An 18,111-nucleotide genomic window follows, 5' to 3' on the forward strand; every position below is an offset into this window, starting at 1 on the left:
CAGCAATGAAGACTCAATGTAACCAAAAATAAATAACTAAATAAATAGATTTATAAATAAAATAAAATAACAATAACAACAATGATACTTCGAACTTCCAGAATATGCAAACTAGAATCTTTTAAAAAACAATCTGGAATAATTATCTGGTCTCTGGTGGGAGGATTATTTAAACAATAAAAGCAATTACAAAAGAAGATTGAATTGACTGAATAAAATTTTTGAATTTTTTATATCACAAAGCATACTAATTGAAGAGCTTATGACAAATTGGGAAATGCATTGGTAATAAATACACCAAAGAACTTATGTTTTTAACATTAAAGATATATATATATTGTTAGAAATATTTTTACATATATGAAATTTCATAATATCAGTTTTAAAATGTCAGTAGGAAACTTGAAAAAAGAATGTAAACATATTTAACACAAATCAACTCACTAACATTAGAGAAATAAATGAGCATTTTCAATCACAATGGCAAAGAATTTCTAAAAGATTATAGTACTGACGAGGATCCAGTGGAAATTGGCATAATAATTCTGGAAAGTAATCTGGCAATGTGTATCATGAGTTTTAACATTTTCAGAGGCTAAAAATAAATAAATGGGGCTAGCTCTACTGGATTTTAAAATAAAAACTCTAGAAAAATGAAGAGTTGTTACTGAAGAAGTATAAGTCAAAAGATCAACTGAACAGATTGGAGTCATCAAAAATGGACCCCTACTCCCTATACAGAAGGGAATTTAGAATATGAAAAGTGAGGAAGTCAGTGAGGAAAAGAAAGATTATTTAGTAAGTGATGTTGGACAATTGGATAAGGAGAGGAAGTAATATGATCAGAATCATGTGGGAAAAAATAGCACACACATTTGTGCATGCATGTTGAATTTCAGCTAGTGGTTGCCTGGAGGCTGAGAATAAGAGAATGAGGATGAGAATCCTTGGAATTAATGCTTTTCTTGTACCTATACTTGGACTTATACTTTACCCTGAGTTATCTGTCCTTAGCATATATAACTTTCATAATAAAAAGAGGGGAGAAAATGTTCATATCCTTTGACTCAGAAATTCCACTTCCAAAACTCTATCTTAAGGAAATAATTCAGGACGGGGACAAAAGTTTATGAATAACAGGCTTATTAATTACAGTGTTATTTATTACAACAAATATTGGAAACAACCAAAATGTTCAATGACACAAAACTAGCTAAATAAATTATTGTACATCCATGTTATAGAATATTAGTCATTGAGCATATTTTCGAAGATTTTTAATGACACGGAAGAAATCCCACATTATTGCATTGAGTGGGGAAAATGCAGGCTATAAAGTAGTTGTCCTAATTATGTAAAAAAAAATTTTTTCATGTAATTTGTCCTATTAGAAAAAGTGTTTACAGTGTTTATCTCTGGGTTCTAAGATTATGCGTGATACCCATTTTGTTCTTTAAACTTCTTCCGATTTTTCTAATTTTTCTGTAATGAATATGTATTACTCTTCCATTAGAAAAAAAGTAAGTTAGGAAACTCTGAGTTTGGAGTCTCCCTAGAACTTCCAGTCAGGTGCTAGAGTTCAGTTTAAGATGACTCCTCCTAACATCAGCCATCCAAAATTCATAAACATCCCATACTCAAGATTTAAACTAAAGAGAGAGAGAGAAAAAAAAGCAAACTTCAAAAAGCAGAAAGAAAACATGGATTCAATGAACAAGTATGGAAACACTGGAGAGAAGAGGAAGTTGGCCGGCAATTTGGAAAAGATAGCCACAAAGTTAAGAATTCCCAGCAAATACAAAGTATCAGTATTACTTACTTTCAAGGTGACTTACAAGGAAATATTGATTGTAGAAAGCCAAACACACTGACTGTTAAAACTTCTAAACATGAATAAGGAATAAGAACACTAAGGAAGCTTTAAGATAACTCTGATAATCAAAACAAAGAATCAGAGATAATGAAGGTAATCTCTCTCAGTAAATTCAAATCCCAGGCGAGTTACACAATCACAATAATAAAGCAAAGAAGAATGAACTATCTAGAAAGCAGATAACACAACAATGGAGGATATCACAGGACCCAGAAGCATCCTGCAATTAAACAGAAACAAACATATAGAAAGCAGCAATCAATGAAAAAAATGTATTTTTATATTATATATATGTATTTTAAAATATATATGTACTAGGATTCATTAAGTGAATTTTAAAGCCATTCACTCATAAAGACTTCCACTCAGCAGCAAACCCACCAAAATAACTTACAGTATATAACCTGTCAGATTAGTAAACATTTAAAATAGAAAAATTTTCCATATTGCATTTACCTGTTTAGAGCCTCTGTGATCTAAGGGTAGGATCTGCTGCATAGTCATCTTTAAGTTCCCAGCATCCAGTTCAGTGCCTGGTAGATTATTAAATGAATAAGAGTAGTTACTATGCTGAAGAAAAAGGGGGGGATGAAAAAAGGGGGGAGGAGGGGGAGCAGGGGGAGGAGAAGGAAGAGGTGGAGGGGGGAGGGGGGAAAAGAGAAAAATGGAAAGTACATTCTGCACAAAAATGTAGATTTTTGTCACTTAGCCAAATGTTCTTACCTTGACACAGTTTCATGAGTGAAATTTTAAGTCAGAGGAAGTGAGATTCAAGCTTGCCTCCACTACTTGCTCTCTGTTTGATCTTGGACAAAATTTTCTCTGAGCCTCTGTTACCTCAGCTGTAAAACAGTTTTAAGTAGAAGGAAACACTAAAATAGATTTGTCCCAGCTAGAGAAGGAAGTTCAATTTATATAACCATTGAAATCAAAGGAAAATATCTAAACATGTTTTTGCTGGAAGTTAAACTATTTTAAAACATTTTTATAACAAAGTATAACAAAACAAAGAGCAAAAGAAATGTTAACAGAACTTGAAAATGTGACAGATGTCAGGACAAAACCTTACTATTTCTACATATAAAGAATGAATGCAAATATTTAAAATCAATAGCTAAATTACATTCAATAAGATTAAAAAGGATGGCAAATTATATATAAGAAATTAACATCACATAAAAGTTACTGAATAAAAGAACCTTTCTGATGGAATTAAAGAAATACAAATTAAAACATTAAGGTACATGATAGATTAATTGTATTAGTAGCTAATTAATGGCATCCCTGTGTCCCTTAATGGCCTTTTGCCCCATCATTCCTTAGTCCCTTGACCCACAGAGTCTGGACTTAGACGTATGACTTGCTTTGGCCAATGGCACAAAAAGAAACTTGCCACAAAAAGAGGCTTTAAAAAGTGCTCCTCTTCTAGACCACTGCCATCACCGGGAGATTAGGTCCAGGCTGATCTGCTGCAGGATGTGGGAAATATGGGAAGGACTCTGGAACCTTCCCATCGAGGGTCCTCTAGATTAGCCAGTTCCCAGGCAGCCAGCCATTTGACCACAGATGCTTGAGTAGCCCAGCCAGGATCAGTGTTCAAACTGGCCTATGAACAACTGTAGTGTCATGAAAATTAGTAAATGGTTGGGTTACTTTTTGGCTTTGACCTTTAAAAAACAGACTGATTGAGGGATAATTGACATACAATAAACTGCACTCTAAGGTATATGATTTGATGTTTTAACATGTGTATATACCCATGAAACCATCACCACAATCAAAATAATGAACATGTCCATCACCTGCAAAAGTGTCTTCTTGCCCCTTCGTAGTCCCTCCCTCCTACCCCTCCCTGCACCTCACCCTCAACCGCCACAGCCTATGCCTGTCCCTAGGCAACCACTGATCTGCTTTCTATCACTATAGATTAGTTTGCATTTTCTGGATTTTTATATAAACTGAATCATCCATACAGTATGTAATTTTTGTCTGGTTTCTTTTACTCAGCATAATTATTTGGACATTTATCCAACTTGTGTGTATCAATATTTCAATTCATTTTTATTAACTGACACCTTTTTTTAGAGGAAGCTGTAGTTTTACAGAAAAATTGAACAGAAACTACAGAGTTTCCATATACCCCCCTCTTCTCTTCTACGTCTGCACTTTCCCTTATTATTAGGATCTTGCATTAGCGTGGTACCTTTGATGTACAATTGATGAACCAATATTGATACATTATTAACTATAGTCCCTGGTTTACATTAAGGTTCACTTTTTGCGTTGTACAATTCTAAGGGTTTTGACAAATGCACAGTCATGTATCCACCTTTATAGTGTCATAATGGAATTGTTTCACTTTCTCGAAAATACCTTGTGCTTCACATATTCATCCCTCCATCCCCCTGAACCCCTGGCAACCACTGATCTTTTTACTGTCTCTATAGCTTTGCCTTTTCCAGAATGTCATATAGCTGGAATAATACAGTATAAGCCTTTTCAGACTGGCTTCTTTCATTTAGTAATATGCATTTAAGTTTCCCTTATGTCTTTTTGTGGCTTAATAGATCTTTTCAGTACCAAATAATGTTCTATTGTCTGGATGTACCAGAGTTTATCCATTTATCTACTGAAAGACATCTTAGTTGCTTCCAAGTTTGGGCAATTATAAGGCTACTGTAAACCATCACATGCAGGTTTTTGCGTGGACATAAGTATTCAACTCCTTTTGGTAAATACCAAGGAGTGTGATGGCTGGATTTTGTGGTAAGACTCTATTTTGCTTTGCAAAACACTGCCAGACTGTCTTCTATTTTGGAAGGCTGTACCAATTTGCATTCCCACCAGCAATGAATGAGAGTTCCTTGTTGCTCCACATCCTTGCTAATGTTTAGAGTTGTTGGTATTTTGGATATAAGCCATTCTAATATGATTAGAGTGGTATCCCAGTGTTTAGTTAATTCCTTTCTATCATGGAGTAGTATTCCACTCTATGAATATACACCACTGTTGATAACTGAACATGTATTTTTTTCCCAGTTTTGTACTGTTATAAATAAAACTGCTGTGAACAATCATGTACAAATTTTTGTAATGATATAGTTTTCTTTTCTCTTGGGTAAACACCTAGGAGCAGATGGCTGGATCATATGGAAGGTGTACATTGTGTATGTTTAACCTTGTAAGAAACTGCCGAACTATTTCAGAAAGTGCTTTGCACCAGCTTAGGTTACATTCAGCAGCGTCTGAGGTTCTAGTTCTTTCACATCCTTGCCAGCACTTGCTATCTTCAGTCTGTTTTTCGTGATTCTAGTATGTAAGTAGTGGTACTTCATTGCAGTTTTAATTTGCACATCCCTTTTGAATAATGATGTTGAGTATCTTTTCAGTGCTTTTTTGCCACCTATTATCTTTCTGGTGAAGTTGATGCTGGCTAGGGGGTCAGCTAGGGGGTCTCAGTTCTCTCCCCATCGGTCTCTCCATGCTGTCTCTCCACATTGGCTACTTTGGGCTTCCTCATAGCATTCTGGCATGGTCCCAAATGTGAGTGTCCCAGATGAAGAGAGAAAGCACGGCGGAAACTGTATCCTTTTTGTGACCTAGCCTCAGAAGTCACATAACATCTTTTTGACTGTACTTAATGTACCAAGGCCAGAGCCCATGTGAGAAGTTACAGGGCAAAGGACATACAGGGAAGCCATTAATTGGGCTTTTACTGCAATTAATCCATCATGTACCTTCACAACACTTTTTTTAAAAAAATTTATTTATTTTTGGCTGCATTGGGTCTTTGTTGCTGCTCGTGGGCTTTCTCTAGTTGTGGTGAGTGGGAGCTACTCTTTGTTGCGGTGCAAGGGCTTCTTATTGTGGTGGCTTCTCTTGTTGTGGAGCACAGGCTCTAGGCGCATAGGCTTCAGTAGTTGTGGCAATGTGGGCTCTGGAGCGCATGCTCAGTAGTTGTGGCGCATGGGCTTAGTCGCTCCACAGCATGTGGGATCTTCCCGGACGAGGGCTCGAACCCGTGTCCCCTGAATTGGCAGGCAGATTCTTAACCACTGCGCCACCAGGGAAGTCCCCACTCATTGTTTTGTTTTGGTTTGGTTTGGTTTTTGAAAGTGGCCATCCTCATGAGTGTGAAGCTGTACATCACTGTGGTTTTGATTTACATTTCCCTGATGATGCGTGATATTGAGCATCTTTTATGTGCTTGTTAGCCATTTGCATATCATCTTTGGAGAAATGTCTATTCAAGTCCTTTGCTCATTTTAAAAATCAGCTTATTTGATTATTTGCTGTTGAGTTGTAACAGTGTTTTTTTTGTTTTGTTTTGTTTATTTATTTATTTATGGCTGCATTGCGTCTTCCTTGCTGTGCACGGGCTTCCTCTAGTTGCGGCGAGCAGGGGCTATTCTTCATTGTGGTGCATGGGCTTCTCATTGCAGTGGCTTCTCTTGTTGCAGGGCATGGGCTCTAGGCACACAGGCTTCAGTAGTTGCGGCACATGGGCTCAGAAGTTGTGGCTCGTGGGCTCTAGAGAGCAGGCTCAATAGTTGAAGCGCACAGGCTTAGTTGCTCCACGGCATATGGGATCTTCCCAGACCAGGGATTGAACCCGTGTCCCCTGCATTGGCAGGCGGATTCTTAACCACTGCATCACCAGGGAAGTCCATGAATGCGTCTCTTTAAAATGAAGCCCACTTACACTGCACAATCTGTCAGACCATTAATCTTCTCTAAACACTCATACTGCAACTTGAAAGCTGTTAGTGGTTTCTCATTATAAAGAGAACAAACTCCAAATATCTTAGCCGAGAAGTCTAAGCTACAATCTACACACATACTACATTTCTAGCCTTATTTCTCTCTTAATTTTTCCAAATCAGGCCCTCTGCTCACTGTCCCCTCACTAGAGACTAGGAAGACCTAGTTCAGGACATTTGTTCCTGCCTCTCTTATAGGCCCTGCTCCGTCCGCCTTTCTCCTACTACCAATATCACTCCAGTGGACACTGATCTAGCCTTCCCAGAATTCCTGTCTGTTATTCACTTGTATATCCGTCCTTATAATGACAGTTACTTTAATATGACTTTTTTTGCATTTTCCCACCCTAAACGACTGAGAGTTTTACTTCTTACCAAAGTGAATAGTTCAAGGTTTGGCCCAGAGTCAACATTCAGAATTTTGTTGAGGCAAAGACTTTGGAGATCAACTCCAGCAAAGCTTCTCAAACTTTAATCTGCATACAAATCTCCTAGAGATCTTGTGAAAATGCAGATTCTGATTCAATAGATTTTGGGTGAAGCCTGAGAGTCTGCATTTCTAACCACCTCCCAGGTGATGCCAGTGGTGGGGTGCCTGGATCACACTTGCATGAGGTTGCAATGGTGCATATAAATGAGTGAAGCAGGCAGGGTGGGACGCAATGGAAAGTGGTGGGGATGCTACTGTCTAGCACAGAGAACTACATTCAATACCCTATGATTGGGCTTCCCTAGTGGCGCAGTGGTTGAGAGTCTGCCTGCCGATGCAGGGGACAGGGGTTCGTGCCCCAGTCTGGGAAGATCCCACGTGCCGTGGAGCGGCTGGGCCCGTGAGCCATGGCCGCTGAGCCTGTGCGTCCGGAGCCTGTGCTCCGCCACGGGAGAGGCCACAGCAGTGAGAGGCCCGCATACAAAAAACAAACAAACAAAAAAAAAACCCTATGATTAACCATAATGGAAAAGAATATTTAAAAAAGAATGTGTATATATGTGTGGAACTGAATCACTTTGCTGTACAGCAGTAATTAACACATTGTAAATCAACTATACTTCAATTAAAAAAATAAATAACTAAAATAAAGTGGTAGGGATGGGGGATGGTGGCAAACCAGGAGACTAATGCCCTGCCTGAGGGACAGCAGTCACTCAGCTCCAACAACAATGAAGAACTAAGATTGACAGATCTATTTTTCATAGAGAAGCTGGAAATCTGTATTAATATGTAAAATTTCCTAAATTTCATATGTGGGCAATTACTTCAAATCCATGTCTGAGAAGATCTATACCACACACCCTTAGTCTCTTTAAAGTACCGCCTGTGTGACTAAATAATACTTTGTCTTTGCTCTTTCTGAAGTTTTAGCTTTCTCTCTACACCAGGCTTTATCTATACACCAGAGTAATTTAAACTGAAAAAAAAATTTTTTTTAATAAATTTATTTTTGATTGCGTTGGGTCTTCATTGTTGGGTCTTCGTAGCCACGTGTGGGCTCTCTCTAGTTTTGGCGATCAGGGGCTGCTCTTCATTGTGGTGTGCGGGCTTCTCATTGGAGTGGCTTCTCTTGTTTCAGAGCTTGGGCTCTAAGCACGCGGGCTTCAGTAGTTGTGGCACGTGGGCTCAGTAGTTGTGGCTCATGGGCTCTAGAGCTCAGGCTCAGTAGTTGTGGCGCACAGGCTTAGTTGCTCCACGGCATGTGGGATCTTCCCAGACCACGGCTCGAACCCGTGTCTCCTGCCTTGGCAGGCGGATTCTTAACCCCTGTGCTACCAGGGAAGCCCTGAAAAAAATAATCTGTGTCCTAAACAATAAATATTCCATCTGCTAGTTTGTGTGTAATTAGAACAATGATGCCCAAACTTTGGGATTTTATAGGCAAGGAAAATTCCAAAAAAAAAAAAAATTGGGGGCCTCCCTGGTGGCGCAGTGGTTGAGAGTCCGCCTGCCGATGCAGGGGACACGGGTTCGTGCCCCGATCTGGGAGGATCCCACATGCCGCGGAGCGGCTGGGCCCGTGAGCCATGGCCGCTGAGCCTGTGCGTCCGGAGCCTGTGCTCTGCAACGGGAGAGGCCACAACAGTGAGAGGCCCGCGTACCGCAAAAAAAAAAAAAAAAAAAAAAAAAAAAAAAAAAATTGGAAATCAAAATATGGTACCAGCATTTTATTTTGCTCAATAAAGATATTAACAAATAATCTAGGATTCAGGCCAAGATGGTGGAGTAGGAAGACCCTGAGCTCACCTCCTCCCACGTAAATTTGGCACACCAAAATCACAACTATTTGCAGAGCAACTACGGATGAGAACCACACAAAGAATAGCAGAAAAGATCTACAACTAAAGATATAAAGAAAGAACCACAATGAGACAGATAGGAGAGGCAGAGACACGACATAGTCAAGACCCACACGCCAGGGTAGGCAACCCACAAACGGGAGGATAATTACAATTGTACAGGTTCTCTCCAAGGAGTAAGAGGTCTGAGTCCCACATTGGGCTCCCCAGCCTGGGGTTCCTGCACCAGGAAGACGAGCCCCCAGAATTTTTGGCTTTGAAGGCCAGCAGGGATTACTTTTGGGAGAGCCAGAGGGCTGTGGGAAATAGAGTCTCCACTCTTAAAAGGCACACACGGAACCTCACATACTCAAGGACTCAGGGCAGAAGTAGTAATTTGAAAGGAGCCTGAGTTGGACCCACTTGTGGATCTTGGCGAGCCTCCTGGAGAGGCAAGAGACAACTGGGACTCACCCTGGGGACATAGATGCTAGCAGCAGCCATTTCTGTGATCTCATCCCAACATGAGGACACTGTACTGGCAAGTGCCATTTTGGAATCCTCCCTCTAGCTGATGAGCGCTGGGACCTGGTCTCGCCCACCAGCCATTTGGCACTAGTACTAGGACACCCCAGGCCAGGCATCTAGCGGGGTGGGACACAGCCATACCCACCAGCAGGCTGGCTGCTGAGAGCCCTCTGAATCTGCAGTCTCCCTGAGACCTGGCCTTGCCCATCAGAGGGCCCAGGACCTGTCCCCACTCACCAGTGGGCCAGCACTAGCCCTGGGACCAGCCTCACCCACCAGCGGGGTGACATGAGCCCTGGGGCCACAGTGGCCCCAGAGCCAGCTATGTCAAGACCTGGCCCACCTACTCAGCAGGCCAATACCAGCCCCAGGACACCATGGATCCCACAGCCAGCATTGTCAGGAACCAGCCTCACCCACCAGCAGGCTGACACTAGCTCCAGGACCCCCGACCCTACATCCAGCCAACCTGGGATCCAGCTTGCCAACCAGTGAGCCAGCACTAGCCCCAGCACCCCTGTCCCTCCCACGAGCTCTGTAGCCAGCTGCCTTGTGACATGGTCCTTGTGACATGGTCCTGCTCCACCAGTGGGCTGGCACCAAGACCAGGACTCCCTTGGCCATGCAGCCAGTCATGCCAGGACCCAATCCTGCCCACCAGAGCCTGGCAGCCTCTGCACTAGGCAGGGCCTGACCACCAACCAGACCAGAGGCCAACCACACCTACCAGCACACCCACAGTATCCTCTGACACAACAGAAGGACTCAAGCAGCTCACATAGAGGGAACTCCTAGAGCATATAGCTCTGGTGACCACAAGGGAGTGTGCTGCTGAACCCCACAGGACGTTTCCTACATAAGGCCACTTCTCCAAGACTGGAAAATGTAACCAACCTACCAAATAAACAGAAATAAAAACAGTGAATTAGGCAAAATGAGGCAACAGAGGAATATTCTACCAAACATTTAGAGAATAGTTAACACCTATTTTTCTCAAACTATTCCAAAGCAGAGGAAGGAATGCTTCTGAAATCATTCTATGAGGCCAGCATCATCCTAATACCAAAACCAGGTAAAGATATCACACACAAACACAAATTAAAGGCCAATATCACTGATGAACGCAGATGTAAAAATCCTCATCAAAATGAATTCAATAGTATATTAAAAAGATCATATACCATGATCAAGTGGGATTTATTCCAAGGATGCAAAGATGGTTCAGTATTCACAAATCAAATGATACATCATATTAACAAAATGAAGAAAAATCATATGATCATCTCAATAGGTACAGAAAAAGTTTTTGTAAAAACTCAAGATCGATTTATGATAAAAACTCTTAACAAAGTGGGTATAGAGGAAATGTACCTCAACATAATAAAGACCATATATGACAAGCCCATAGTGAACATCATACTCAACAGTGAAAAACTGAAAGCATTTGCTCTAAGATCAGGAACAAGAGAAGGATGCCCACTCTTGCCACGTTTTATTCAACATAGTATTGGAAGTCCTAGCCATAGCAATCAGAAAAGAAAAAGGAATCCAAATTGGAAGGGGAGAAGTAAAACGGTCATTGCACATGACATAGAAAATCCTAAAGATGCCACAAAAAAACTACTAGAACTCATCAATAAATTCAGTAAAGTGCTCTCCTCTCTTCTTGTGGGTGGAGTTACAATTTCATGGTAACTTATCTTCACTAGCATGGTGAAATGGGGAAGTCTTGGGCCAAATAGACATGAGTTTGAATCCCAGATCAGCCGGTTCTAAGCTTTGTGGTCTTGGGTAATTCATTCAGCCTCTTTAGATGAATCTCAGCTTTTTCATCAGCTACACTTACTTCATAGTGTTGTTATGAAGATTAAATAAAATACACGTAAATTTTAAATTTTAATTAAATTTAAACGATTTAAATTTAATTAAATATCATATACAAATTACCTACCAGTGGTAATAGGCTCCTCCTGTAAAGGTTGGTTAGGTTCCTCCACAGAAAAGAGCTTTGCAGAGCAAGGCCTCTGTCGTTGATAAAAGTTGCTACTGTTAACATTATAATTATAATAATAACAATTACTATCAAGTATTAAGTATCAGGACAATGGGGTCCACTCACTACATTTACAGAACTAAAGGGAACCTCTCAAATTATTCTTCACAAAAGAAGAATGATCTGCTTAAAGGTAATTCCTCCATCCTCAGTTATCCCAAGAGGCAACTGGAAAGTTCTCTCACTAAATAAGAAATATTAGTTTTAATAAATATTAGTTCTAAAATATTAGTACTAAAACTAATAAATATTCTTTCTCTTTCATAGTAAAAACTGACAAGAAGTGGCAGATCATAATATCTACCACCATATACTTCTTGCTTCTATTTCCTCTCTTTCTACTTTAAAAATATATTTATTTAATTTGAATATGACCATGAGGACAAGGACTCTTAGTTCTTCCAAGTTCTACTTAATTACAGTACTTTTACTTGAATCATAATTGATCATTTGTTAATCCTTAATTAGTAACTCAGCTTTAAATCGGGGGAAATGATCTCAATATAGGGAGCACCACAAGTTGTACAGGTTCTAGTCACTGATGTTAGTCATGTCCTTATCTATTCCTTATAACCAAGAATGAAAAATTGTGGAACTAAATCTTCAACAGAAGTGAATTTGAAAATTTGAGTATGATGTTCACTATGGGCTTGTCATATATGGTCTTTATTATGTTGAGGTACATTTCCTCTATACCCACTTTGTTAAGAGTTTTTATCATAAATCGATCTTGAGTTTTTACAAAAACTTTTTCTGTACCTATTGAGATGATCATATGATTTTTCTTCATTTTCAACAAAATTTGAATTTGTTGGACTATTTTAACAAGAGTAGTAGTCATCTTTGGTTACTCGCTAAATATAAAAAAGTATAATCTTATAGAAGGGGAAACAAAATAGAAGTAAAACCTACTCTCTGAAATTTACACTTGTACCTAAGGCAAACTTTACCAAGCAAAGTCATAATCGAATACATGAAATATTTTGTTAGCTATCTTGGACAAATATCTTTATATTTTCTAGGAATGAGAGATTTTTGTACACAGTTAATCACACAGAGTCAAAGAATATGCATACCCTGATTTTCTGATATGGAGCCTTCCTAATGAACACTTTATTATTGTAGGGGAGGAATAATATCTTTCTCCTCTACCCTTTTAAGTTCTCGACTGAGACTCCTGTAACAAAAGGCATATTAATAAGAAAAAAGCATACAAATTCATATAATGTAAGTTTTATCACAAGGGCCTTCATAAGGGAATGAGAACCTGAAGAAACGGGTTTTTATGCTAAGTTTGCTGAAGAATGGAAAGATATAATAGGACAAAGGGTATGAGGTAAGTGTAGGAAACTGGAGAAACTTAGCAAGGCTAATATTTATTCAGAGTCCTCTCTGTGTCCCTTTGTCTTCAGAGATAAAGATGCTCCTTTCCTCCTGGTATGGGGAGGGCATAAATCTCTCACAAGAGGGTTTTATGACCTGCTTCAGGGAAGATCAGAACATCCTTCCTGCATGTGCCATTTCTCAAATTCCTTCAGCTTAAAATGTTCAATATGCCAAGGTGCCATATTTGGGGGCAACATGTCCTGAACCCCATGGTTACCATTACTAGTTCTCTTCATAGAAGTACCTATGTTATTTGAGTCTACAAACCCTTTGTCACAACAAGTAGTGGATTTGCTTTCGGGGGTGTTTATAACTTCCAACCAGGGTCAGCAAACTTTTGTCCCAGGTCAAATCCAGCCCAATACATGTTTCTGTAAATGAAGTTTTATTTGAATACATCCACTTGCGCTTGTTTATATCTGTGGCTGCTTGTCACAATAGAAGAGTTGAAAGATAGAGACCATTTGGTCCTCCAAGCCTAAAATATTTACTCTCTGGCCCTTTACAGACAAAGTGTGTTAACCTAGACCTACAGATTAAAGAGCAATAACTAAATATGTTAAGGGATTATTATTTTTAAAAAGTTATCACTCTGGGCTTCCCTGGTGGCGCAGTGGTTAAGTATCTACCTGCCAATGCAGGGGACACAGGTTCGAGCCCTGGTCTGGGAAGATCCCACATGCCACGGAGCAACAAAGCCCGTGCGCCACAACTACTGAGCTCTAGAGACTGCGCCACAACTACTGGGCATGTGTGCCATAACTACTGAAGCCCGCACTCCTAGAGCCCGTGCTCCACAACAAGAGAAGCCACCGCAACGAGAAGCCCCCGCTCGCCACAACTAGAGAAAGTCTGCGCGTAGCAACAAAGACCCAATGCAGCCAAAAATAAAAAAATAAAATAAATTTAAAAAGAAAAAGTTATCATTCCAAAAGCCTCTAAGGATGCAACCCTAAGCCTATATACCTTTGCACCAGAAAGGCAATAGTCTTGCTTTAAAAAGTAGAATTCTACTTTCCTAAGCTTGAGGAAACACCAAAATGAAAGTCATATTTAAAATGAAGGCACCCTACTCCTTATATGTAGTAAATGAAATTGGTTTTGGTTTGGGGAATGTTGCATTAGTGAGGATGCCATGCAAAAGAGAAAGTTCTAAAAGGTTACAAAACTGTGGCTCTTGAGGAAATCAACTATGGGCATCTTCTATAGCTGGATTTCAATAAAAATTTTAATTACTCTTACAAAATTTTAACTTTATGTTTTGTTAGTAAGCCTTCCGGATTGTTGGGAGAGGGTAGCAGATGGGATTATATAATAAAGTGGACTTGATCAATTTATATCCATCAACATCATATAATTCAGTCCATTTAAATAGATTACTAAGCAAAATTTCCTGATCATCCAACCCCATCAGCCCAGCAGCTGCTCAAGAAAACCATTAAGTAATTAATCAAATAAAAAATACATTCATATATACAGAAAACTACTAAATAAATACATAAGTAGTAAATCCCTGGTGTTACTTACCTTAAGCAGGTCACATAGAGGAGCGCATGTGAAAAGTAACTCGGTATAAAATTTGGACTATTCTTCTCTTGTGAATTTTATCTCAAGTTCATATCTTTGGAAATATGTTAAAATTAAAATTATTAAATATAAAACAGATCTGAAAGAATATTATAGCAAATACCCATAAACCCAAATTTACATTAACACATTTTTATTCCTTTTATTATTTTTTTCTTTTAGTCAGATTCATGACATATAAAATACATACTTAACCACTTTTAGGTGTATGATTGGATGAGTTTTGACAAATGTCTACAGTTACGTAACCACCACCACAATCATGGTATAGAACAGTTCCATAGCCCCCAAAAGTTCCCTCATGTCCCTCCCACCAGCCCCTGGCAACAACTCATCTGTTGTCACTAAATTTTGCCTTTTCTCAAATTGCAGATAAATGAAATCATAGAGTATGTTTTTTGTGTTTGTCTTCTTTCACTTAACATAATGCTTCTGAGATTCACCCATGTTGTTGCATGAATTAGTGGTTTGTTCCTTTTATTTCTAATTAGCATTCATTGTATGGATGTGGTTTATTCTTTCACCAATGATGAACTTTTGAGGTGTTTCCAGTTTGGGACTATAATAAAGCTTTTATGAACATTCATGTAGATTTTTGTGTGGACATGCTTTCATTTCTTTTGGGTATATACTGAGTGGAGTGGAATTGCTGGGCCATAAGGTTAGTATAATATTTAAGTTTATAAGAAATTGCCAAACTGTCTTCTGAAGTGGTTGGACTTTTACCTACCCATGAGCAATATGTGAGCGTTCCACTTACTCCACATTCTCGCTGACTTTTAGCAATGCCAGTCTTTGTAACTATAGTCATTCTAGTGAGTTGTAGAGGTATTACAACTTGCACTTCCTTAATGACTAGTAACTTGGAGCATTGGTGCTTATGTGCTATTTGTATGTTTTCCTTGGTAAAATCCTCAGTTTTTCAATATTTATGTATTTAAAAAATATATCTATTATAAACACCACTCCTTAATCAGAGATGTTTTGCCTAAGGCTTGTCTTTCCATTTTCTTAACAGTGCCTCTCTCTGGAAGAGCAGAACTTATTCTTATCTGAGCTTTGCCTAACCCAAGTTCCTCCAATGTTTTCATCTAGAAATTTTAGTTTTAGTTCTTACAGTTAAGTCTGTGATTCAAGTTAATTTTTGTGTGACATAAGGGGATAAAAGTTGATTTTTAAAAATATAGAGGTATGTGTTTATTCCAGAACTATTTGTGGAAGAAACTTTCCTTTCTCCAAATTACTGTCAGCTTTGTGAAAAATCAAGTGACCATATAGGTGTTACATAGTTACAGTGTCTAGTTTTGGACTCTCTATTGTGTTCCACAGATTATATACATATACACACACATATGTATATGTGTATATTTATATATATATATATATATATATACACACACACACACACACTGATTCCAAAAGCACATTATCTTAATTACTGTAGCTTTAGAGTAATTCTTGCAATCAGGCATTATAAATCCTCCAATTTAATCCTTTATGAAAGTTGTTTTGACTATTTGAGATCCAATTGCATTTATATATAAATTTTAGAATCAGCTTGTTAAATTCTACCAAAAAAAATGGCTAAGCATTTTGATTAGGGTTTCATTTAATCTATAAATCAATTTGGCTTTAATTGACATCTTAACCATATTAAAACTTTCATCCAAGAATGTGGTATCTCTCCATTTATTTAGGTCTTCTCTCAAAATGGTCTGTAGTTTTCTGTGTTCAGGTCTTGCACATACTTCATGAAATTTATCTCCAAGTATTTCATGGTTTTTGATGCTATGGCATTATTTTTTCATTTCAATTTTCAATTGTTTATTCCTAGTATATATAGAAATATATTTTGGAACATTGACATTGTATCCTGTGACCTTGATAAGCTTGAGTTGTAGTATCTTACTTATAGCTTATCATTTTCTACTTACACAATCATGTCATCTGCAAATAGTTTTATGTATCTTTCCAATTTGTATTTTTTTTTTTTTTAGTCTTGTTGCACTGGCTAAAACCTCCAGTCAGTATTGAATACAAGTGGTGAGATCAGACATTCTTGCCTTGTTTGGTGTATTAGAGGGAAAGTATTTAGTCTTTTACGGTTAACTATGGTATTAGGTTCAGGTATTACATAGTTACCCTCTATCAGGCCGAGCAAGTTCCCTTTTATTTGTAGGTTGCTGAGAATTTCTACCAGGAATGGGTCTTGAATTTTGTCAAATGCTTTTTTCTGAATGTAATGAGATATGGTTTTTCTTTTTTCACTCCCAGGGTGGAATTACACTGATTAACTTTCAAATGTTTCCTCTACAGTATCAATTTCATGGGCATAAAATATTTCATAATATTCCTTTTTCTAATGTCTGTAGGACCCATGCTGGTATCTCCCCTTTCATTTCCTTTTTTAAAAATCTTTATTGGAGTATAGTTGATTTCCCCTTTCATTTCTGATATTGATAATTTGTTTTTTTTTTTCCTGATCAGTCTGGTTAGAAGTTTATCAATTTCATTGATATTTTCAAAGAGTCAGCTTCTGATTTTTCTTTTTTGTTTCCTATTTCACTGATTTCTGTTCTTATTCTTCTTTCTTCTTTTCTTGCACTTGTAGTTACTTAATTTGGAAAGTAAAAGTTAATTAGCTGGAGACCCTACATTCTTTCTAATACGTGTTTCAAGCTATAAATTTCCCTCTAAATACTGTCTTAGCTGTAGCCCACAAATTTTGATATGTTGTGATTTTCATTTTCATTCTAGCCAAGATATTTTCTAATTTCCCTTACAATTTATTCTTAGGCATATTGATTATTTAAGTGTGTTGTTCTTATTTTTCTTTTATTGATGTCTAGGTTAATTCCATTGTGGTCAGAAAATATATGTCTTGTATGATTTCAATGCCCCTTAAGTTTAGTGAGACTTGTAAGAAGCAGATGTGCCTTTTCCTTGCTCACTTTCCTCTTCTGCTGGTTGGATACAGATAGCAAGGCGCTGGGTGATGATACAGCCACAAGATGGAAAAAGTCTTAGACTTGAATCACTACATGGAAGAAAGAAGCCACTTACCTGGAACACTCAACTTGGTCTATACATGAGCAAGAAATAACCTATTTTTTGAACCATTACAGGTTTGGTTCTGTTTGTTATATCAGTTTAGCTTACCCTGATTAAAATGTTGCTTATTTTTTGTAGGCTCCCCTCTACCTCCCACTTCCCTGAGTTTTTCACAAAACACATAATCTATATTTCAGTTCATACTATCTAAAGCATACCCATCACATCTACTCAATATTTTCATGTTTTCCATTAACAAAACCTTCACATAAATAAAAATAAATATATAGGAAGTTTACTGCACCAGCCAAGTTTTTTAAAATAAATTTTTATTGAAGTATAGCATGTACACAGAACTGTGTGCCAAGAAATATACTACCTATATATACATTATATATAATTCATATATCTGCAGAAATTTATAAAGCTGTCTACAACTGGGGTATTTTCTTCCATTCCAGTATCTTCTTTCTTACTTGCTATTTTTGGAGCCCTAGTAATCAAAAAAGTCAAGAAAAACAAGAGAAAAAAAAGGCAACCAGAGTGTATCACAGAGAGGCTCTTCCAAGAAGTCTGAACTCAAGGTTAGAAAGCCAAAGCTG

General features: G+C 38.1%; 1 protein-coding gene across 1 annotated transcript in view; it reads right to left on the reverse strand.

Moving 5' to 3' along the window:
• The window catches only part of SLC3A1 (solute carrier family 3 member 1), a gene marked incomplete at its 3' end in the record, with an annotated part of 45,212 nt that extends 33,758 nt beyond the window's left edge, over positions 1-11,454 (reverse strand). The window contains exons 1-2 of the mRNA XM_081254964.1: positions 11,384-11,454; positions 2,330-2,406 (exon numbers count right to left, since the gene is read on the reverse strand). The remainder of the gene's footprint in view (positions 1-2,329; positions 2,407-11,383) is intronic.
• Between the last annotated feature and the right edge of the window lie 6,657 nt (positions 11,455-18,111).

The sequence above is a fragment of the Mesoplodon bidens genome (assembly GCF_964165515.1).
Source record: "Mesoplodon bidens genome assembly, chromosome: 14".
Taxonomy (NCBI): domain Eukaryota; kingdom Metazoa; phylum Chordata; class Mammalia; order Artiodactyla; family Ziphiidae; genus Mesoplodon; species Mesoplodon bidens.